The following is a 24,706-nucleotide window of genomic DNA, read 5'->3' as shown; positions in this document are numbered from 1 at the left end:
GGCAAATTATCATTATCCCAAATGCGTGTACACATACTGTGCATGCTATTTGTTACTCAAGGTGGCGCTGTTGTTTCAGTGATTGACGTGATTTACATTTGACATTGCTATTTGATGAATAAACAATATGGAAGTAAACTATAGCAAGTACAACACATAAACAGTATGATATGACTATTGTCATTTGTGTGTACTATTGAAATAATGTAAGTTGTGTATCTATTTAAATAAGTGCCTGAGAAAATACTTATGTGTAACGTATGTGTTATGTGTAGCTCAATATGTGTTTGACAGCCTATTGCATCTCATGAAATTTCCGTGTGAAAATAACAAATCTAGTTATAATATGTCCTGATTTGTTGCATCATCTCTTTGATATATGAAAAAATAAAACATAAAAATGAAAAAAAATAAAATAAAAATCTTATTTTCTAAATGTCTTGAAAATGCTTTGTATAATTGTACACTATCTGGGCATTTTGTAGAGTGTTTGGTTAAATTACACCCCTTCTAGCCTCATATTAAACCCTTAAATGCATGATAATGTCACCAAACTCGCTTGCATGGTAATTTCACCAAACACTCTACAAAATGCCCAGATAGTGTACAATTTTTTATACAATTTAGTTGACACTATATAACATATAGGCATTAAAGATACAGTTAACTGAAATAAATGTATAAATAAAAAGCCAACTCAACTCAATTAGAATGCCCAATTTAACTGAATTCAGCCTACTTTAAATCTCTTACACAGTTGCTTCAGCTGTCAGTTTTTAATCCACTCAAATCGGTTTTCTGACAGCACATCTGAGACATTGTATTGAGATGAACAGCTGAGCATTCCTCAGTGATGGAGCGACCTCTAATGGCTCCTAAATCCTGTGCTCTCACAGCGGCCGAGTGAAAACAATCTGACCAGTGACTCATGACAGCCTGAGGCGCTACCGACAAAATACTTTACCCGCGGCAAAACTTGAGTTATACATCAAAACAGGACAAACGAGATAAAGTAAGTGTCACACATTCATAAATTTATTGTCAATATATTGACCTGCTTGCCTTATGGTCCGTGGAAGCGAAAAAGCCTACTGTTCCCGTTGTTTGGGAGGGCGTTTAGGCGTTTTTTTTTGTTAGAGGCTTTAATATCTACTCATGCATATGACCACAAACATCTAGCACCACAGTTGACTTGCGTATATATTCCGTAATGGGTAATGATGATATTAAACGCACCTATTCTGTTTAATGTTAAAGCAGTGAAAAGAGTTTTATTTACTTTGTTCTTTGCCTAGTGCACTTCCTCATTACCAGATAAGGTTAAGACATTGAAAGTTTTAAGACATAGCTGTATTGATTTTTTAATTCTGTCGTAGGCCTACTCTTTTTAATGAAGTTAAATAGTACTGCACAATAGCCACACAACGCATTTATGTGTCTGGTGCTTTCCGGTATCACAGCATGAAGTTCGTCATAAGTGCTGGTGTTATGGATCAACTGGGGATGTGCGTGTGCATGTGAATAATTTTACTTGCCGCTGTCAGAGCGAGGTTATGTTAGTTAGATTCCTGCGGTAGGAGGAAATCTATTGTTATTGACGGTTTTATTATTATTATTATTATTATTATTATTATTATTATAATTAAAATTCACTGGTCAAAATTTTTCTAAATTGGCACATTGATACTCCATGCCAACGGGTACCCCCACACCAAGAATGACCCACATTCGCCCATAGGGAATGTGAAAACGTGCAAAACTCGTCTTCTCCTGAACCGTAGCTCCAATTGACTTGAACTTTGATACACACGTGTAGAATTGATGTCTCTGAAAACGTTACTTAGCAAAAATGAATACGACACAAAATGAAAGGGGCGTGTTTAAGTAAATGTACACATTTTGTCAATATATGTGTCAATAAATCAAATCTAATTTTGACTGTTGGTTTTTCAAACCTAACATGCATCAAGATGACATCACTCTGAAGTACTGCGCAAAGAATAGCCCACATTCGCCCTTAGGGGGCGCTACAGGCCATGCACAAATTTCCCATTTTCTGGTCAAAAATTTTCTAATTTGGTACATTGATACTACAGGCCAACAGGAACCCATAAAGCAAGAATGGCCCACATTCGCCCTTAGGGGGCGCTACAGGCCATGCCCAAAAGTCCCATTTTCTGGTCCAAAATTTTCTAATTTGGTATATTGATACTACAGGCCAACAGGAACCCACAAACCAAGAATGGCTCACATTCACCCTTAGGGGGCGCTACAGACCATGCCCAAATGTCCCATTTTCAAAGTGATGGTATTTCCACCCCATTTGTCCAATTCTTCTGAAACTTGGTGTACATGCCTCATTTCTCATGGGGAACAAAAAAGCCTCAAGGATCCATAAGATACGGCATGATGGATTTTCCTGTACACTGAAAGTTTTCGTGTAGGATTCAGACAGTAAGACCTGTTTTTTGGATTCCTCCATTGGGAGGGTTTAACCCCAACCCTCTACTAATCAATTTGAAATTATTTGCCATTTTGAGGAGGAATCCGCATTGCTGCTTGCAGCTATATTTTTGTTTTTGGTATTCAAGACACATTCAGCGATAAAGGCGATAACTCTAAACGGCTTAAAAAATACTTTCTAAAATAGTTTTACTGTAAAACATGGAAAGCTAATAATATTCTTCAAGTTTGTTTTCATTATTGTCACTCGATATTATGTGCATTTGTCTGCAAAAGCCATCATAACGTGAGTTACCCCGGGAAGATGTCTTCCTTTCGCAGCAGTAAGTAAGGGACCGTGGAGAAAGTGCAATTTTTAAAAAATATTTTCTACATTGTACAATAATATTGAATGCATCAAACCTATGATATAACACATATGTAATCATGTAGTTGCAAAAAGGGATCTTTGAAAAACACCCAAATATATTATATATTTGTAATTCTTCAGAGTAGCCAGCCACCCACTGCCATGATTATAGTGTTGCACAATCTTGTTATTTTGTCATGTTTGCAGTACAACTCATCCCAAACCATCTCAAATTAGGTGGAGATCAGGTGATTGTAGAGCCCAGGTCATCTGATGCAGCCCTCCTTCACTCTCCTTATGATCAGTTAGCCTTTAAAAAGCCAAGAAAATGGTTTTGTACTATAGTCCTGTTGAAAATAAAAATTATAGACCCCCTAAGTACAAACCAGATGTGATGGCGTATTGCTGCATAATGCTGTAGTAGCCTCACTGGTCTAGTGTGCCTTGAATTTAAAATATATTCTCTGACAGTGTCAACAGAAAATCACCCTCACATCATCACACCTCCTACTCCATGCTTTAAGTTGTGAACCACACATACAGAGATAATCCCTTCACCTACTCTGCGTCTCACTAACACAATGATGTTGGATCCTAAAACATCTTTGACCTTTGGAATCATCTGATCAAAGTACAGATTTCCACTGTTCTAATGTCCATTGCTCTTATTCCTGCTATTAAGTCTCTTATTATTGTTGTCCTTTTTGGTAATGGTTTGTTTGCTTCAATTCGACCATGAAATCCCAATTCACGCAGTCTCCTCTGAACATTTGATGTTGAGAATTGTTAGTTTCTTTAACTCTGAAACATTTATTTTTGCTGCAATCCCATTTCATTTCAGATTTTTGAGGCAGGTAAGTCTAATGAGCTTATCCTAATCAGCAGGTTTAACTCAGTATTTTACTTTCCTTTGGTGGTCCTCATGAGAGCTTAATAACAGCACTTTATGGATTAGGCGACTGCACTTGAAGATACTTTCAAAGTAGTTGCAATTGTCCATTTTGAATGACCTTTATGTTGTAAAAATAATGATGTACTGTCGTTTGTTTTAGCTTATTAAAGCTCTTTTTGACACAACATTGAATAAAAATAAAGTACTTTTGAGTGGTCATTTTAGTTTTTAGTTTTAGTTTTAACAGTGCCCCCTCAACCAGACAACTGTGCTCCCTCTGTCAAAATGTTATATATTTTTTTTTTATAATTTTGTTATTATCTTTTAAATGTGTTTCACCCTTTTTTTTTTTTTGCAAGCCTACAATTTTTACTAAATTGCAAATTAAATGAAATAAATAAAGCAAATTAATCCTTCTAATTAATTTTTTTTATTGATTCATATAGATAACAAGAAAAAAAAAATTCTACTTAACACTTCCTCAAAAGCCACCACCCTCCCCATCTCCTTGCACCATTCTTGAAACGAGGGCATTCCAGCCGACTTCCATCCCATTAAAACAATTTGTCTGCTGATCATAACAGAGGTTAGGACCCAATTTTTATGTGTTTATCCCCTATATTGATGACCGCCCCATCGCCTAAAATACAGAGTCTGGGGCAAAATGAAATTTGAATGCCCTACATATCACACATAAAACTCTGAACCTTCAACCTAAAATTCTTGGATCTTAACATACCACCAAAAAACATGGGTTCTGTCTCCATCTTCTGATTGGCATTGCCAGCAGGTGGGTGTGTCTTTAAGGCCAAGCCTATACAATCTAGAGGGGGTCCAATATAATCAGTGTAACATCTTGAATTGCATAAGGCGAACCCTTGATGTTTTTTAGAATCCTAGCCCACACTCCCTCCTCCAATACCAAATTTAAGTCTTTCTCTCATAATCTCATGACAGAAGTTAAAGCTCCATCCCCTGACTCTGAATTAGCAGGGAGTAATGCACTGATGCCTCATGACCTTTTCCAAACGCAGTAATCACCACTCCCAGAGTATCTGCCGCTTTAGGGGGGTTGTATGCTACTCCCAAAAATAGTACAGAGCAGGCAGCGCAGCTATAAATACCTAAAGAACTGAGATCTGTGAATCCCAAAATGTTGAACCAAATATTCAAAGGATCTCAACACTCCACTCTCATATAGATCACCAAGTGTAATAACCTTGCCCACAATCCACTCTGACCAGCAGAAAGGGGACATTTACATTTACATTTATGCATTTAGCAGACGCTTTTATCCAAAGCGACTTACAGAGCCCTTATTACAGGGACAATCCCCCTGGAGCAACCCGGAGTTAAGTGCCTTGCTCAAGGACACAATGGTGGTGGCTGTGGGGCATCCTTCTGATTACCAGATTACCAGTTATGTGCTTAGACCACTACACCACCACCACACAACTTACTAAAACTTAATTTTGGGTTCAGCCATATGCTCGAGGCAACATTTAAATAAATGTCAGAATTAAACACTCTGGACCCTTTTGTTCATACCAAGTGTAAATGCGAGATACCAGGGTGTAACTTAACTTCTCAGATTAGTTTGATAGAAAGGCTTTGCAATGGCGAAATAGGGGAAAGAACTTCCTGTTCAATACAAAACTAGGGAGGGGCTCTCTTAGGTAGAAGCGACCAATGATTCAAATGTCTGAGACCGAATGCATAATAATAAACCAAAATCTTGGGTTTGCCTAGCCCACCTTTGTTAATCTGCCTATGCAATGTACTGAAATGTATTCTGGGACATTTATCATTCCAAATGAAGGACTTCACTATGCTATCATATTGCTTGAAATAAGAGAGGAGGACATCTATAAGGAGAGAATGTAGCAGGTAGTTGAATTTGGGAATATAATTAATTTTAATAACATTAACCATCCCAATCATAGATAAATGTAATGAAGCCCACCTGCCCACATCGCTCGAAAACCTTTTTTATTAAAAAGTAAAAATTAACTCAAAATTTGCTGGGAATAAAATACCCAAATACTTAATGCCCTGTAAGGGCCACTGGAAGGCAACGGCTGAAAAAACTTCACCGGCAAGAAGCTGTCAGAGCCTAAGCTTTGGATTTAAACCAATGAACTCTGTATCCTGAGAATTTAGAAAATGAATTAATAATTCTGTGGAGGCAAGGCATAGATCTAGTATGGTCAGAGATGAATAATAAAATATCATCTGTGTAAAGCATCTTCCACCATTACCCCTGGAAAATCATCCTCCTTTCTTATCATGGCTGCTAATGGTTCCAGGGCAAGACAGAACAATAATGGGGAAAGGATGCCCCTATATAGAGTAAAATAATTTGAAATGTATTCATTTGTTTGTTTCCGCCGCTACTGGGTGTCTATAAAGTAACTTAATCCAACCAATAAAAGTATTCCCGAACCTGTACATTTCCAAAATCATTTCCAAAAAGATAATCCCATTCTACCATATCAATGCCTTTTCAGCGTCAAGAGAGATGGCAGTGACCAGAGAATGATCATTTGCCACTGACCACATGATATTGATGAAATGCCTAATGTTATCAGAAGAGCTACAGCCCTGAATAAACCCCACCTGATCTATATGTATAACTGATTTCATAACTTTACTTAATCGGTTAGCCAAAATGTTTGACAATATTTTAACGTCTAGCTGGATCAGGGAAATTGGACAATAACTCTTACACTCGCTTGGATCTTTGTCCTTTTTAAGAATCAAGCTGATCCGGGCTTGCGTTATGGTTGGCGGAAGCTTTCCATTTGTTAATGATTCCATATAAACTTCTAGCAAAAGTGGAGCCAGTTATGTAGTTTAAGATCTAAAAAACTCTGTGGCAAAGCCATCTTGCCCCAGAGCCTTGCCTGTAGGCAAGGTCTTAATTACCTCGTCAAGCTCCTCCAAGGTTATCTCATAATCAAGATAATTTTTTTGCTCAGTCGTCAGTTTAGGAAGTTCTAATGGTTCCACAAAGTTTCTAATATCCTCATCATTAGACGAAGACGTGGAATTATAAAAATCAAGATAGAACTCTTTAAAAGCATTATTAATATAAATGGCTGAAGTAAATGTTTCACCATCAGCAGAAAAAGACTCTCTCTGCTTTATATATTTAGCCAGAAGTTCCCTGCTTTGTCCCCTGACTCAAAGTATGACTGTCTTGCCCTGAATAACCAAAACTCCTCTTTCTGCGACAAAATAGTACTATATATGTATTTCAATTGGGCCATCAGACAACATTTGGGGCTTCAGCTCTGCCTCTGCACTTTTAATATTGCCTTCCAACTCCACAAATTCTCGAGCTTTGGATTTTTTGATGAATGAGGCATAATGTATGATCCGACCCCTTAGAACCACCTGAAGTGGCTCCCAAGTCACTCCCACAGAAGATACTGCAGACCAGTTGGTCTCCATATAGGCATTCATTTCAGCCTTTAACATTTGTTGGAAATCAGGATTTTGCAAAAGTGATACATTAAAGCGACAACTATATGATTTATTTTTCTCCATATGTGGCAACACCTCTTAACTCAGCAGGGCATGATCTAAGACTAAGATGTTTCCAATTGAGCAGTCAACAACAGATATAATGAGGGACTTGGATATATATATATATATATAAAAAAATCTATTCTAGAATAAATCTTATGGACTGATGAAAAGAATGCATAGTCTAACCAGATGGGTTCAAAAGTCTTCAAGATCAATGCCTGTAAGACCAATATCAATGTTACACTAGGGGGCTTACACACTTTTGCTTCACTATGATCAAGGACTGAATCCATTAATAGATTAAATTCTCCTCCCAATATTATATAATGAGTGGTGCCAGCGGCTTGCAACATCCCTTCAAGATCTATGAAAAAGCCCTGATCATCAACATTAGGTGCGTATATATATATAACAAGAATAACTCTTCCTAATTTATCTTTAATCAGTTTGAGACATTTGAAATGTAGATGTTTACTTATTAATGTAATGACTCCCCTGCTCTTAATTGAGCCAACACTAATGTAAACATGCCCACCCCATATCTTCTGCAATTTTTCAGCTTCCTGCGGGGAAAGATATGTTTTTTGAAGAAACACTATATCATATTTCTTACACTTAAGAAAATAAATAACCTTCCTTCTTTTTATGGGGTGCCCCAACCATTCACATTCCTCGTGGAGTAAGACAGTCCACTCATATTAACACTTGACATTTTGACATATTAGAAAAAATATATTGTGTGTCAGATACAAGATTATAAAGACCACATTCCCCATTAGTGCAACAATCAAACCCCGAACACAAATTCCACAAAACAAACTCCAGTCGCTATGCGGAACCAGCACAAAAAGAAATAAAACAGGCATCCATCTTCCTCGGACGATCAAGTGTATGTTCAGTGAGACAAGCTCTCTTGGAGGCAACGTAAGAAACACACCATGACATCCTCAGTCCATAAAATTTATGAAAGACATCACTTGCTGTGGGCATGTAAATACTCTGCGGCCATCCATAGCATCCATTCTCAACCCGGCCGGTAACATCAGTGCAAAAGCGATCCTCCGTCGATGCAAATACCTCTTGATTGAGTGTCATTCCACAAAACAAACTCAAGCCGCTAGGTGGAACCGACACGTAAAGAAACAAAAAAAAAGGCTCCCAGATTCCATGAAAATCACCAATGGCTTACTCACCCCATTGACTCTGAAATACAATGCTTGCTGGGGACATGTAAATACTTTGCAGCCATCCTTAGTATCTATTCTCAGCTTGGCAGGAATTCAGTGCAAAAGCAATCTTCCGTTTATGTAAGAGTTTCTTGCATTCCTTGAATCTATCACTTTTCTCTCTTGTCGAATTCTCAAAGTCTGGGAACAAGAAAATGCTGTGGTTCTTCCAAGAAAGCCTTCCTTTGGTCCTCGCCTCGCCTCGGGCAGCACGAGATCTTTATTGACAGCATCTTTATTGATTATGGCTTGTTATGTTCAGCAGACTCAGGAAGAGCTTGTCTAGAAATTTCACCAAATCTCAACCTTCTTCATGCTCAGGAATTCCAACATTGCAAGTCTATCTTGGTCGCTATTGGATTAGCAGCTAATTCCTTCTCCGATGACGCCAGATAATCAATCCGTCTCTTGACATCCCCGAACTTTGTAACTCAACTTTCATCGCAGTGATCGATCGACAGCAAAATCCTCCAAGTCAGCAATGAACTTTGTCAGCACTGCTGACATGGTCAACATTTCTCGCCGAAATTTCCCTAATTTCTCCGACCAAATCGACTCCCAGACTTGGGGCCTCCGGAGGGGAGGGGTGGGAGTTGTCAGCTTGAGCACGTAAGTGTCTTTTCATGTCTCCAGAGTGTTACACAATACTGTTAAAACTAGCTAAGTGCACAGAGCTCGCCGTTCACGTGTCCAAACCTCAAATGGAGTTACGTGACTCCTCAAGCAAATTAATCCTTAAACTATTTGTAGTGAGTAATTGAATATATCAGGTGGAAGGTGGGGACAGGAGATACGCTGTCTGGCCACTTAACTGCTCTCTTTTCCTAATTAGAATTTTTTTTTCTGCTATGTAATTCAGTCAGTGCTCAGAGGCTCAAAGTCTAAAAGAATGAAATGGATTTAAGAAAAGGATTTTTCCTAGGTTATGGATGAATGAATGATGTAAATTATGTAAATAAAAAGTGCATACATAAGTGGAGTGATGCGGTCCTGAAGACGAAGAGTTTTATCACCAGCACTCGGTACATTCCGTTGTTCTAATTGTGAGTACAGCCTGTTTATTACCTTTTGCTGTGTTTTGTTAATGGATATAAGTGAAGTTGTCTTAAACATTATTTAGGTTGATAAATGGATACAATTTGATTCACTTAAACAAAATTCATAACAAAATTCCTAAAAATTGAATTTAGTAAGTTTTATAAAAATGTAATTAATACAATTGAAATATATTGAGGTTTTATTCATTTAATTTGGTTCAAAATCTCATGGAGTTTTGTTATGAAATTGAAATGGGTAAATCTGAAATATAGGCAAGTTTTTGGAGTGTGCTCTCTAGAAGATCATTTGATAAGACATTTATTCATCAAAAGTTTTAGATTTAGCTTTTTGTTAATTTTGTATATTTTAAAGTTCTGATGTGCTACAATTTCAGACACATGTACAGGCAAGCGATAAAGGAGTGTCTTCTCGCTGCAGCCTCTGCTTTACAACAGTTAACAGGAAGTGAAAATATATCATGTACTCTGCTTTAGGAGGTGTTTAGGTTGTGTTTTGCGAGCCCAGAGACTCTTTATAGTAATTTAAGAGTCACTTCTATAAAATGAATGGGAGAAATTGGAACGACCAAAGGTCAACAGATGTAGAACAGATGTTACACCTTCAGGTAAAAGAGCCAATCATCTTTTAGATACAGACATCACCTGTCAATCAACTCGAGAACAAACACATGCTTTAACTAAACAAAACAGGATCATTTCGTTTTTTTTTTTTTTTTTTTTACTTAATCTGAGGTAAAGAAGCACAATTTATTATACTAGTATAGTCAGATTTGAATGCTGATTTGAAAAAAGTTTATTTTATAATAATCTAGACCCACCGTTTGGAGATTTCGTTCATTTCCGATTCAAGTAGATAGGAGCTGAACTGGCATGCTGCTTGTTTACATAGAAAAATAGCTCCCCGTGAGCATTCCAAAGATGGCCGCCAAGTGAACCACTAGGGATTAAACGAAACGTGAAAGTTGTGCACTGTCCTCCTCTATTGAATGACGTTGGCTTCGTGTCTCTATGTACTTTAACAAAAAAACTATTACAAAAAGAATGTTTATATCGGAAATGCAGTTCACACACCAAGCTATTACAAAAAATAAATACAAAAAATGGCTTTTACAGGTAAATCTATACCAAGTGTATAAATAATATCAAGTGAAAATAATTAAAACAAGTTTGAAGAATAGTATTAGCTTTCCATGTTTTAATACTATTTTGGAAAATATTTTCTTAGTTGTTTAAGGGTTATCACCGTTTATCGCTGAATGTGTCTATTAAAAATATCCTCGCTCCTTTAGTGGCAGATACGTTTAATGTGAATTGTCAATGAGTAAAGAAAAGATGTTTTACACATTAACCCTTGTGTGCTGTTCGGGATGTTTTCAGCCACTAGGGGGTGCTGTTGAGTCGTAATTTGGCCATAACTTTCTCTGTGTTTCAGCAAATGGAATGATTTTTGGTGACAAATCTTATTTTCACACATATTTTAGGAAAATGCTTTGAAAATTTTCAAAAACTCAACAGTACACTGTGGGCAAATTCACTACCCTTTCGTTATGTTCGTGGCTGAAAACAGCCACTACTTTAAACTGCTGTAAAAATGTATCAGATAAATATTTTTTTCAAATTTTTTTTGCATAAATCTATTAATCAACCTCAGTCCTGTTCAAAACTACTAAATGTTTTAAAAAAAAAAAATCAGGATTTTAACTGTTTAATTGCCAAATTCTTAAATGATGTCACTGATTTGGGGGAAAAACATACAAAGTGACGTATTTTCAATATAAAATGTGATTGTGGACTGGATTTTTTTTTTACCTTTTATCACAATCTTGGACATGTCAAAGATTGGAAACAACATTGGTTTCGATGCATTGTTAGTTTTTGTGCAGCATCAGATTTGAACTTCTTCTCCCTCATTTACTGTTCGTGGCTGTTTTTGCCCCATTGACTTCCATTATAACCACATTTTTTGATTGCAAAGCCATGACACCATATAATCATGCATTTTTGATTGTTTGTGGTTTTCCCTGTTGGGAAGAGGTAAAATTTGTAATTTTTACTGTTGATAACCACGTGGCACCATTAACCCTTTAGATAGGCCTGTGCAAAAAAAAGCTTAGTTTCTGGCTTTTACATGGAGTTATATGGAGTATAATAGCATATTAAAAAATAACGTCTGTGGCCACCGATTGGTCCTCCTTCTGCAGCTGTAGGTGCCGACAACCTACAAAAATAAAAGATCAAGAAAAGAATAAGTACAGATTTCATAATAAGTATTTTTGAAGCTGCACATGACAATGAGAATAATCATGCAAACATTGTCAAAACACAAACAGTATCTCCTAAATTTATCTCTAACAAGCACATGAATTCAAGTAAAAATTAACAGGAATAGGATGCATGTAGTAACAAATGTGTAATGGCACATACCTTGTCTAGATTGTCGACACCTCCCTTGCAGCGGTTGTAATCTGCAATTATCTCTGGCTTCTTTTTGGTCCCTCTGTCACCACTGCTTTGCTGACAATGAGGTCAATCATCTCCTCTGTGAAAAACAGATTAAACACAGAATCCATGTTCTGGACCCTTGCGATGGCATAGCGCGTCGGCCCTGGAGTCACGCCTCTGGCAGGCTGAAGAAAGGGAGTTGTCTCCGCGTTGGTGGAAAACCACACTTCGCCGTTTCTTCCAATCCACCCAGATCCAGGATCCTCCGAATCCTCCTCGCCTTCAGTGGAAGCTAGAGAGAATGATGAGGGTGCCACATCCAAATCAGGATCTGACTCTGCTGAGTCTGTGGTGTCAGAGGGAGAAGACAATACATCCTGCAGCTCGCTGGAGGGGTCAGGCTGCATTATCATCTCTAAAACTTCACTACAAGTCAAGCCCTTTCTCATGTTGCTTGCTGCTCTTCTCACCATCAAATAACCAGCAGGCTTGCATGCAAGTGTTTAAATCCACTTGCTTTGTTTTTGATTACTCTGCATTTCTCACCATCAAAAGGCACTTTGTTTTTGTTTACTCCATGTAGTTCTGAGAGCTGAGGTGCATGTTTTGATTTTCTCAGACGCAACAAGGTGAGTTCTCACACTCTCTCTCTCTCTCTCTCTCTCTCTCTCTCTCTCTCTCTCTCTACACACACACACACACACACACACACACACCAACACACACCCACACACATGCACACACACACACACACTTTAATATGCTATTATTCTCCATATAACTCCATGTAAAAGCCAGAAACTAAGCTTTTTTTTGCACAGGCCTATCTAAAGGGTTAATGGTGCCACGTGGTTATCAACAGTAAAAATCACAAATTTTACCTCTTCCCAACAGGGAAAACCACAAACAATCAAAAATGCATGATTATATGGTGTCATGGCTTTGCAATCAAAAAATGTGGTTATAATGGAAGTCAATGGGGCAAAAACAGCCACGAACAATAAATGAGGGAGAAAAAGTTAAAATCTGATGCTGCACAAAAACTAACAATGCATCGAAACCAATGTTGTTTCTAATCTTTGACATGTCCAAGACTGTGATAAAAGGTAAAAAAAAATCCAGTCCACAATCACATTTTATATTGAAAACACGTCATTTTGTATGTTTTTTTCCCAAATCAGTGACATCATTTATGAATTTGGCAATTAAAGAGTTAAAATCCTGATTTTTTTTTTTTTAAACCTTTAGTAGTTTTGAACAGGACTGAGGTTGATTAATAGATTTATGCAAAAAAAATTGAAAAAAATATTTATCTGATACATTTTTACAGCAGTTTAAAGTAGTGGCTGTTTTCAGCCACGAACATAATGAAAGGGTAGTGAATTTGAACAATGCACAAGGGTTAAAAAATGTTTGGTATCATTATTAACCTGTATAAAATACAGTAAAAATGTAAACAACTTTACAGAACAACCTGTACATTTTACAGTTTAAAATGGTTGTAATTTACATGACCACGAACATTACTGTAAAAAGTACATGTACTCTCTAAACATATTGTACATTTTCACCATTAATTATACAGGAAAATATAACTTTTTACATCTAAAATTTTATTTACAACATTTTATTGTAAAAACTACTGTATTGTCTTTTAAAATATATATATAAAAAAATGTAACTGTATATTTTACTGTTAATATTCATTAATCAATTAACATTTTATTTCTGTAGCATTTTTACAGTATTTTATTGTAAAAATGACAGATATTTTTACAGTGGGACATTGGTTTGAATGGGAATTGTTGATTAAACTTTTCAGGGTTGTAAATCGTAAGTGGAACTCTTTAATTTGCTGAAATGTGTCAATAATTTGCATATACATTTAAATTAGGCTACTTCCATTTATTTAAAAAAATTGTTGGATAAGTTTAAGAAAATTATTGTTTATTAATTTTGGAAAAGCCGGGTGGTAGCCAGTGCGGTAGCATGGTCGTAACCATGTGAAAAGACCCAGGTTCAATTCCCCTGAAATATCTGTGAATTTAATTTTCATTTTCAATACGTTTATTCCAATTAGCAATATTTGCTGACGAGCAAGCGTGTGATATGGACCTACATCAGCACTGCTGTGATTTGGCTGCAGGCCGAGTGCTGTAGGTAATCACAGCAGTGCTGATTTAGTGCCATATAGCATGATTGTGAGTGTGATATTGCTTATATACAACAGTTCATTGAACAAGTAAATGTAAAAAAAAAATAGGAAAAACTGAGTACGGTCACAAAAATGCATGTGTGCATGGAACCACTGTCTTACGCGGTGGATCAGAATCTGCCGTTGCTGGTTGAAATCAAATGATGCGTCCAAGCCTTAGTTAAGTAATTAAAAAATGTCACTTCAGAAATAGTATCAAGGCTTGTGCTGTTTCTAAGAAGTTAATGGATAAACAAGGATGTATGTGTTTGTGTGTATGTGTGTGTGTGAGTGTGTGTGTGTGTGTGAGTGTGAGAGAGGGAGATGGAGCGTGTGCAATCACCTGTTGCCAGAGATGCTGTCAGCTTTGTGATCATCAGCTTTCTCAGTGGAAAAATAGCGTCCAAGTGGGGTATTTCTCCTTATTTCATGGTAGCGGTGCGCAAGAGTCGATTACTATAGAAACAGCAATGTCCGCCGCCATTTTAAACAGCACCAATTGTGTAATTAATCAGTTTGTTGTGTCTCTCAGCTGTGATGAGCCGTAATGCTGAAGTTGTTAGTTTAAAGTCGTTTAAAGCTATTTCCTTGCTTTAGTAGTAGTAATACAAGCTATCATGAAGAGCTGTTTTATGTAAACACTTGCTGACACGGATTCACTTCACGTCACCTCACTGGCTCATATTACACACAAAAATGATCTTTTGCCACCATCTGCTGGCTGACAAATGTAATGTAAAAAAAAACAAAGACAAACAGTAGCTCTTAACACATATGCACTGCTCTTACACTTCAGTTTTGAACCGCTTTAACACAAGCAGAGTGATAAACACAGTGAAGATTCGGAGTGCTGATGGTGTCAGACCATCAGTGCTCATGGAACGTCTCTCGTCCAATCAGATTTGAGGATTAAGCTTTCAGTATTTTAGAAATTGGTGCAAAATGTACCAAAATGCTTTTTTATTCTTCTTTAAATGGCCCCAAAGAGTGGATATATTTATATAACATAAGATCAGCTCCCAAACTTGTGCACACCCATGCTGTTGTCTTATTTGCTAGTCAGGCTCTCCTCAATAAAGCCTTTGCCAACAAATGCAAAACAGAGATCTCTGCCATTTGTGCATGTGCTCCTATTATTGTAAAACAATTACCTGGGACATAGACGTTCCAGGATATAGTTAAAAGAAGCAACTGGTGACTCAGATTGTAGAGTCTGATTCTGCACAATGAGGAAAGCATTATGAGGAAACATATGAACTGTGTGCCTGGAAGTCATGAATATTTATTTCAGATGTTCCTTTGTTATGAGAAAATATTTTATTGCTTGGTACAACAGTCATGATATTATATGAATGATTAAAAAATTTGAACTTTTTTTGTAATTTTACTCAGAATATAGATTTTTTTTATTCAGTCTATGGTCAATAATATTAATTAAATTCATTATTATTAATTAAAACATTAATTTCGATTTTTCCCTCCTTTTCTTAAAAAAAAAAAGAGAAAATCTGGGTTACAGTGAGGCACTTACAATTGAAGTGAATGGGGCCAATCCGTAAACGTTAAAATACTCACTGTTTCAAAAGTATAACCAGAAGATGTAAATATGTGCGTTAACGTGATTAACCTTTTCAGTGTAAAGTTATATCTAATTTTGTTTATCTAATTTGTTATATCTAAAACATGACAATGTGCTATACTAAAGTGACAGTAAAAAACATTTTAAACAACACCACAGCTCAAATAATACATATGTTTTAACGGAAGAATTCATGTAAGTTATTTTATAAAATTATTAGCTTCATATTTCTGCCTTTATACACTTCCATTGGCCAATACACTTCCATTTGTAAGTGCCTCAATGTCTTTTTATTTAAGAAAAGAAAAGGAGGGATGAGTTAAAGTTATTTTTGCAGTAATCAACATTGTGCCAGCAATGCTATACCAATTCAGCTTAACTTGTTCTGAACCCAGAATATTCATTAAGGATTGCAATCTAATTTTTATCCATGATAAAGAACTTGATCAACAGCATCACAAGAACCCAAAATCATCTACACGAGTGTCAAATAAATGATTAGGTTTAATTAATCAGATATAGTACATAAATCTGATGAATCTGACTTTATATAAGAGATTTGATTAAATTGACCTGGCACTGGTGGAACTGCTTTTAGCTATATTGCCATATGAGGTGCAGAGTGCTGGCTCACAGAGTATCTCATTCTCTCTCTCTCTCTCTCTCTCTCTCTCTCTCTCTCTCTCTCTCTCTCTCTCTCTCTTGCCCATAATGTCCCTCCCTCACCCAGTCCTTTTACTCCACCCTCTCTCTTTCTCTCTGTTTAGAAAGTGCTCACAGTACACAGAAGAATCAATAGAAAGAGAAAGTAAGGCAGCCTAGAGCAGGTGCAAAGGATTCTGTCAAGGAGGACACAAGCTCCTGTGTGATCTTTCGTCTGTTGCCCTGGGAGAGCAGCTCTCCTTTCACCCAATGCAGGGATCATCTGTCAGTGGCTGTAAGTAGCTAAGTGCTTGACTCTTCAGTTGTAGCTTTCAGTTGTCGGAATGTCCTATTACAGGACCCTCAGTTGTTCTTCAGCATGTTACATGGTTGGGATAATGACAGTTTGGCATTTTGGTGCATTGTGAGCATTAACTTTATTTGAGTGCTGCTGGGTGTGCAGAGGGATATTATACAAATCTGCAGTGATCTGTAGATGCACACAGAACAGAATAAAACAAATTTTAACTGAATGCTGGTGCTGATAACATTGCTCATTGTCAACTTCTGTCAGTAATGGTGATCATGTGTGCATGCATGTGCATGCATCTTTGGTACATCTCTGGATTTATAGCCCTTTTGATCATTGTCTTGAACAATGTATGATTAAGTATGATACTGATGTTTACCTGAGAAGGTTATGTAATAATTCTGAATGTCTTAAAATGTCTTTGGCAGTTTTGTGTGTGTCCACTTCAGTGGGCATGGATACACAAATAATTCCTACCAAGCTCACCAGTGTTATTTATCAAAAACAGCATTATGAATCACTCACCTTTTGCATTTCTCAAACACACTCACACTAGAATCCAGATTTTTGTGCACTTTCAAATTGCCGCTAGTACAAGGACTCGTGTTTTCCTTTACATTGAATGAACGTAAGAAGTGTAACTCTCAGTAGAAGAGATCAGCAGAGATTACATTGGTTTTTGCTGTTAACACTTTTTATTGATTCTTATGTATATAAATGAAAATATATTAAATAAATGAAATATATATATATATATATATATATATATATATATATATATATATATATATATACAGAATCAACTTTAACCCCCATTATTTCCCCCTCACTCAACAAACATCCCTGTGGTCAAAGCCTACTTTTCACAGAATCCACAATAACTACCACAGTTTTGTCTCTCTCCACATGGTCCTCACTGAGAGCCTTCAAGAAAGGACAAATATCTGTCCCATTTCTTACGTGTCCAATCTGCCAAACTGTTTACATGCCATATATGCCACCCTGCCCAATTCAGTTAACCATTCTTGAAATGATGGAGCACCATTTGACTTCCATCCTCTAAGAATGATCTGTCTGCCAATCATTGAACTAGTTTACACAACATTTTGTATAATTGTCACCTAGTTTAATAACTGCCCCAAGATTACATTGGTTTGTTTGCAGGGCATTTTAGGGACAGTTAAGTTTTTGTATTTTAATATTTAAAGATAATGATTGTTTTTAATGTCCCTACAAAACATACATTACAGTTCACAGTGTAAGGCAAGACAAAATAACACTTAAAACTTATACAACAAACTTGTTTAAACATTAGTTAATGAATTATGAACTAACATGACCTCAAAATTAATAATAAGTTTATAGTATTTACAATAAGCAAGATTTAAAAAAATACTTTTATTTGTATTATATTATTAATATTATTATATATTTTGTAATAATTATTTAATTTGTTAGTTCATGATACCTAATGCAAGAACTAATATTAATGAATGGAACCTTATTGTAAAGTGTTAGGAACTTTACAGCAAATCTACAAAAAACATAATTCTAGTAAGTTTTAGGCAGTTGCAAGTTATAAGTAGTTTAATAAGACTAGCCTTTAAAAAATATATATTTTGTTTAACAGAGTAATTTAAGGATTCAGCTCCCCAGATTCTTTAGAATGTTACTTTAGTGTTTTACTCTTTTTTTTTCTTAAATGATAAGTCTTAGTCTGAGGCTAATTGTACAGAGCGGTTATCTGAGTTATCGTAGACTTTGTCAGTTCGATGCAGTCTGGCCTTTCTCTGTTGATCTCTCTCGTCAACAAGGTGTTTCCATCCACAGAACTGCCGCTCACTGGATATTTTCTGTTTTTGGCACCATTCTTTGCATTCACACACAACAGTCTTTAGAATGTACACAGAATGGTGTCAAAAACAAAAAAAATCCAGTGAGCAGCAGTTCTGTGGACTGAAATGGCTTGTTGATGAGAGAGGTCAACAGTGAATGACCAGATTGGTTTGAACTACGATAACTTAGATAACTGCTCTGTACAATTGTATTGAGAAGAATAGAATTTTGGTTTCTTGTGCCCTAATTCAGGTCTCACATGGTACACCTTTGAAGAAAAAATGCAAACTTTACTGAGCCCAAATATGTACCTTTTGTGTTGCAAAGTTCATAAAAGTGTTTAGAAAAAAAGTTTAGAGGTAAATGGAAAGGTTTTTATTAGTCAGACTACGTGTGCGTGAGTTAATGTTTAATCGCCCACTCTTTGTGTGGTAGACCTGATTCAGTGAGGATTAAACCAGAGCAAACTACCCGTGAGAAAGAAAGGGAGTGGCCGGACAGGTAGAGGTGATGTCATAATCATTTATGGTTTGCGTTTTTGTTGTCCTAATATGACAGTAAGCATGCACTTTCATCTATATCTTCTGCTGATGCCGGAGATAAATGGCAGCGTCTTTAGTCAGAGGTTAAACAGAGCTGTGTGGAGAGTCTGTATTGGTGTCATGCCCAAATCAGCAAATAACATTTTCAGAGATTCTCAATTTAAATTTTTGCATTTTTTCTTTTAGCCTCTCAAAAAATAAATAAAATATAAATAAAACCTGTAAATCATTTAGAATTTAATTGTGGTGGTCTGCTCTTAAAAGGCCATCAGAGCTTCATTACACCTCAATTAGAATGAGTTAAAAGAACAAATCAAAGAGCCGTACTTCATACCTGAATGTACAAAGTGTTTTCCTGCATGTAAGCAGGAGCAAAAAAGCTCTTCCTTAAAATGAACTGTAACTTTTTAGTAATCCTTACAGCAAGTACTTCTTGTGATTGCACATTGCATCAGGATCTTTTACTGTACATTTACTGTAGTAATAATCCTATTCCTAGCAGGACACGCTGTGTCACGTGTTTGTACTTTTATGATTTGTTTGTCCATTTAAGGCCTCTTTAGTCTGATGAAGTGTGTGCATGACTGCTTGTTGGCAATGGGGATTGTTTAGATAGTTGCCACACATGATCAGATACAGATACAGCAGGGATAGCGAAAATGTATCTAGCACCTGTAAGATAGAGATTGAAGTATTTCCTTAGATCTCTTTTTAGCTAAATATACCTGAACTTGCTATTGAGAGCCAACATCAATTACATGACTTTAAACTTGATTAAATTTAGACCATCCAGTTAGATCATTAATTTAAAGGTTGGATGTAAAGGATTATCAAGCAGAAGGTAAAGTATGATTCCTTATGCACTTATGATAAAAAAACAAAAAACATAATGTGTTTAAAGCACTGGACCACTAGGTTGTTATTTAATTTGATTTTGATGGTTCAGTCTGAATTGTTGTACTTTTATCTGTATTCAGCCACACCTTTGTTGGTTTGCACATGTATTGCATGGTTTATTGCAGGCAAACAACCTACTGTCTCACTGGTGCAAATCAGAGGACAAACGTTTTGTAACTGACAAGAGTTATAGGTGTTAGGAATTCCTTGTCTTGTTTCACTGTTGCCCTTTGTCTGCCATTTTTGTCACCTTTGCATTCCTTAGTTTTCACTTTTGTCCCTTGTGTAGCCCCTTAGTCTCTTTGTTAGCCTTCGTGTTCACTTGTCATTGTTAAAGAACTACACTTCCCAGAATCCACCTGCCATCATCACTGCCATTTTGTTCTCACCTGTGTCTTATTCAGTCATCACTCACTGTGTATTTAAGCCCTGCTTTTTGTTCACTCCTTGTCGTTCGTTGAATGTTGTTGTTAGCCTGGTATGTGTTCCCTGTCCGTGTTTTCTAGTTTTATGTTTTATTTCCCCATTGAGGGTTTTTCCTTTGTTCCCGTGTTTTGTGTACCCGTGTACCCGCCTTGTTTATTTTTTCTAATAAAGTTTAAACTGCTTTTGGATCCGCATCTCCTCGTCTGCTTCACTGCCTCCATTCATAACAATAGGAAATAAGCTTATATTTTCATGGTAAATGTTGCTTTCATTCACTGATGATGTGAATCATTCTGCTTTCTCAACAATGTCATTTTCTCAATATAAGATGTGCATGGGGGCAAAAGAAAGAAAAAAGGTTAGAACTTTACAATTAGGTTCTGTTTGTTTGCATCATTTAATTTATTAGGTATTCTGTAAATAATAAATAATGATTTTTACAGCATTGTTTAATCTTGGTAAATGGTGATGTATTAAAGAAATAGTTCACCCAAAAATGAAAATTCTGTCATCATTTACTCAAGTTCATGCCATCCCAGATGAATTTCTTTCTTTAGAAGAACACAAAGACTTTTAGAAAAATATCTTAACACTGTAGGTCCTCACAATGCAAGTTCATGGTAATCAGACCTTTGTAGGTAGAAAAATCACTACAAAGGTAGGTAGATTTAAACACATGACTCCAGTGTTTAAATCCATATATTCAGAAGCAATATAATAGGTATAAAAAGAATGAAAGTCATTCACATCTGGGATGGCATGAGGGGGTGTAAATGATGAGAGAATTTTCATTTTAGGGTGAACTATCCTGTGAATATACTATTGCAAATTACATAAAATATATTGGTAAATGTAAAAATGAACATTTACCAAGATTGATAAATGCTGTAAAAGTCTTGTTCATTGCCATCCATAGTTCATGTAAACTATTTCAATAACTAATGTTAACAAAAACAATATTATTTTAAAGTGTTACTGAGAAAGGTAAGAGAAAGAGAACCCAATGACTTTTAGTCACATGAGAGAATCAAATGACCCATTTCAACAGGGACATATGTACACCTGATGACGTTCCCATTGAAGTCTAGCTCTTTGTGGAGTATAGTTGACTTAACAGTTATTTTCCATATTAATCCATTTTAAATAGCATTTAGAAAATTATTTCAATTATTATTATGCAGGCAGCTGTTATTACCATATAAACTATGGAAAATGTGTACTTATTTATTTAAAAAGTATTTATCACACCACAGGATCATTTCAAATAGGATTCATGCTAATGCTTTTTTTGTATGTATGATTTATAATAGCAATTGTACTAAAGTGACTATTTTGTACTGCAGGAGCATGCATAAATATTTGTTAAAATCACTGTTATGTTGCTATACTATTATAATGGGATTCATGCATAATGAAGTCTGTGTGTGTACGTGTTTGCATGTGCCCATGCCCATAAAAGCCTACTGACAGATGCATCATGTGACCAAGCCACAAGTTCACAGTCCTCGGGTCTGCTAGGAGACAACTGGTTCAGAGTGAATGCTGCTAATAGCCAAACACATGCATTCTGAACATTGAACTGGTCCCTCCCCCTAACTTAAGCTGCAATTCAAGTGTTTATTTTGGACTGTTCTGATAGGCTGTAAGAAGCCATTATTTGTTCTGTCTGTTTCTCTTAACCACTTTCTCATTGTTTTATAACTTTTTCTCTCTCTCTCTCTCTTATCCTCCCTCCTTTTCTGTATCTTTGGAGATGTGGAGAGCCCAAGAGACTATGTGAAAGGACACACGTAGGCACCGACAGCAAGAGTTTGGTTGGCAGAGAGTCCAGTATTGTGTACAGTCACCTTGAACTAGTGAGAGTGACTTCAGACTTTGGTGGATTTAAATAAAAATTATATATATATATATATATATATATATATATATATATATATATATATATATAATAAACTGCTCAAGTTTGATTTTTATTTTGCTGGAAAGTCTCAGTTTGGACTGAATTGTGAATGCTGGTGAAGCATGTTTTTGTTGTTTAAGCATATTCCTTTTTGTCTATGTTTCAGTTTAATTTTGTCAAAACACTTAATACAGAAACACTCAGAATTAAACATGCAACATATTGACACTGTGGGGTCATTTGTTTTGCTTGTTCAAAAATAAACTGGTCATGACTCAGAAGTCATGGATTCAGGTCCACAACCTGAATTATTCAAAAGTGTCATGTGATTTGATATTGGATCTGATAAACATTTTCACTGTGAAACACATCAAGCTGTTGTAACTAGGGGCTCTATCCAGTTACACATCAGTGGGACATCACAATCTATGATATGCTTTCAATGAACATGATCTGTGTTCATTCAAGAGATGCATAGTTTTCATATGCCTTTTTTTATAGCTCTAATTATAAGCTTAGATAGAGGAGACAATGTAATACGGTTTTATATATGAATAGTTTGCCCGAAAAGGAAAAGTTTATAATTATTTTCTTCCCCATTGTTCAAAACATAACTTTCTTTTCTTAAGGTAAAATAGTGAAAAATCTCCTTAATGCCCATATTGTGACCAGGGGCTCTCGAGCTCTAAAAAATAAAATAAAATAAAAAAACATACAGTATAAAAGTAATCCATAATGCATTATATCTAGATAGAGCACAACTTTTGAAAAGCAAATTCCTTTTCTTTTTGAATTAACAGCATTTTATCTCTTTCTCTCTGTCTTTCCTTACTAGGTTACATGAAGACATGTGACCTGAGTCTGTCTGCCTATTTCAGACCATTTTCTGATCAAATCGGGGCCATCACAACAGTCTGCTGAGGGCCCCAAGCACCCATCACCCTGAACCCCAGCAGGCCTGTCACACTGTCTCACTACCCTGATCCTGCTCCTTCTCCTCCTGCCGGCCCCCCTCAGCCCTTCCTGGAGCCCCCAGGGGCCCTCATTCTCCATGGAGAGCAGGGAGTGGGATGCAGGACCCTCACCCAGGAACCCTGCCTCAGTCCTGGGAACCTGAAGGAGGATCTTCTGCCAACACTGAGCTTCCATGATGTGTCAACTCTCACGGGTACAGTTAGGATTTTGTAGGGGTGTGATTGTTTCCAGGTTTTATGTTGGCTGTTACCATATAGTTTCTTTTTATTTAAATTTCTGCAATATAAACCTGATGTGCAAATAAAATAATCTTACTTTACACTAACAGAGGAAGTCTGTATGGCAATTGTTGTATGTTTTTCACATAGAATTTGTTTGTTTCTGTGGGTCAAGTCTAATGTTTTTGTGGTAATCGATAGTATGCCACAGTTGCTTTTGAGAAAGCTTCAGTTCTATTTAACCTGGAACATTCAATTTTTAACATTCTATTGTTAAGCTCAGTCGGCAGCATTTTTGGCATAATGTTGTTGATGATAACCACAAAAAATTATTTTGACTTGTCTTCCCTCTTTTTCTGTAATAATAGCAAAAATCAAGGTTACATTGAGGCTTTTACAATAGAACTGGATGGGGCCATTTTTATTTTGAGGGCAGAAATGTGACGCTTATAAAAAGCTCTTATATTATTTCTTCTGTTTTAACTTGTTATTATTATTTACTATTATTTAAGTTGTTTAAAAAGTCATTTTTATGGTCGTTTAGGGTTTTAGAGTTTATGGTGTTACATTGTCGTTGCACTGAAATTGATAAATGGCAAACTTTTTACACAGAAAACGAAAGTAAGCAATTTTATCACACTAAAATAATGTTAACCTGCATATTGTTCTCATCTTATGGCAATACATGTGAAACAATGAGTTCCCTTTCTGTCACTCACTCGATGTTGTGTCGATTGTAGTGACACAAGGGGCTTCTTTCGAGAGCCTGGGATACCTCAAAATATGAGAAAAGGCCAATTAAAAATTGGCAAATAGAATTTGCATGTCCCACCCCCAGACATACGGGTATAAAAGGCGGGGATCGTGCATCTTTTCAGTCAGATTCTTTCTTCAGAGCCAAGTGGTTGTGTGATCAGCGAGCTGAGAAACTCACTACTGTTCCACTCACCTCTAGAGCATTGCTGTTGGATCTATGGCGCATTACCAGCGGCTTTCTCACTCCTCTGCATGCCAGTGCAGTCCACGCCCCTGGGCTCTTCGACAGTGTTCTTAAAAGAGCAATAATCAATAATTTCCCTAAAAGAGTAAACACATTGGTGTTGAATGTCTTTTTAAATATGTGTCTTTTTCAAGATGCCTTTCTGCCTTAGTGTTGTTCCTGGATGCGGCAGATATCTCTCTGCTTCTGACGGCCATAGGCGCTGCCTCGTATGTCTGGGTCGCGA

The 24,706-nt window shown here is 36.4% G+C and overlaps 1 long non-coding RNA gene across 1 annotated transcript; it reads left to right on the top strand.

Moving 5' to 3' along the window:
* The first annotated feature begins 907 nt into the window (after window positions 1-907).
* On the top strand, window positions 908-23,350 carry LOC127632396 (uncharacterized). The gene is made up of 3 exons (XR_007969096.1): window positions 908-1,012; window positions 16,465-16,671; window positions 23,123-23,350. It is a non-coding gene; the product is annotated as an uncharacterized LOC127632396 (long non-coding RNA).
* The last annotated feature ends 1,356 nt before the right edge of the window (window positions 23,351-24,706 follow it).

This window comes from Xyrauchen texanus, chromosome 39, assembly GCF_025860055.1.
Source record: "Xyrauchen texanus isolate HMW12.3.18 chromosome 39, RBS_HiC_50CHRs, whole genome shotgun sequence".
Classification (NCBI taxonomy): Eukaryota; Metazoa; Chordata; class Actinopteri; order Cypriniformes; family Catostomidae; genus Xyrauchen; species Xyrauchen texanus.
Note: the sequence above shows the minus strand (reverse complement) of the source record. Positions and strands in the feature narration are given on the sequence as shown.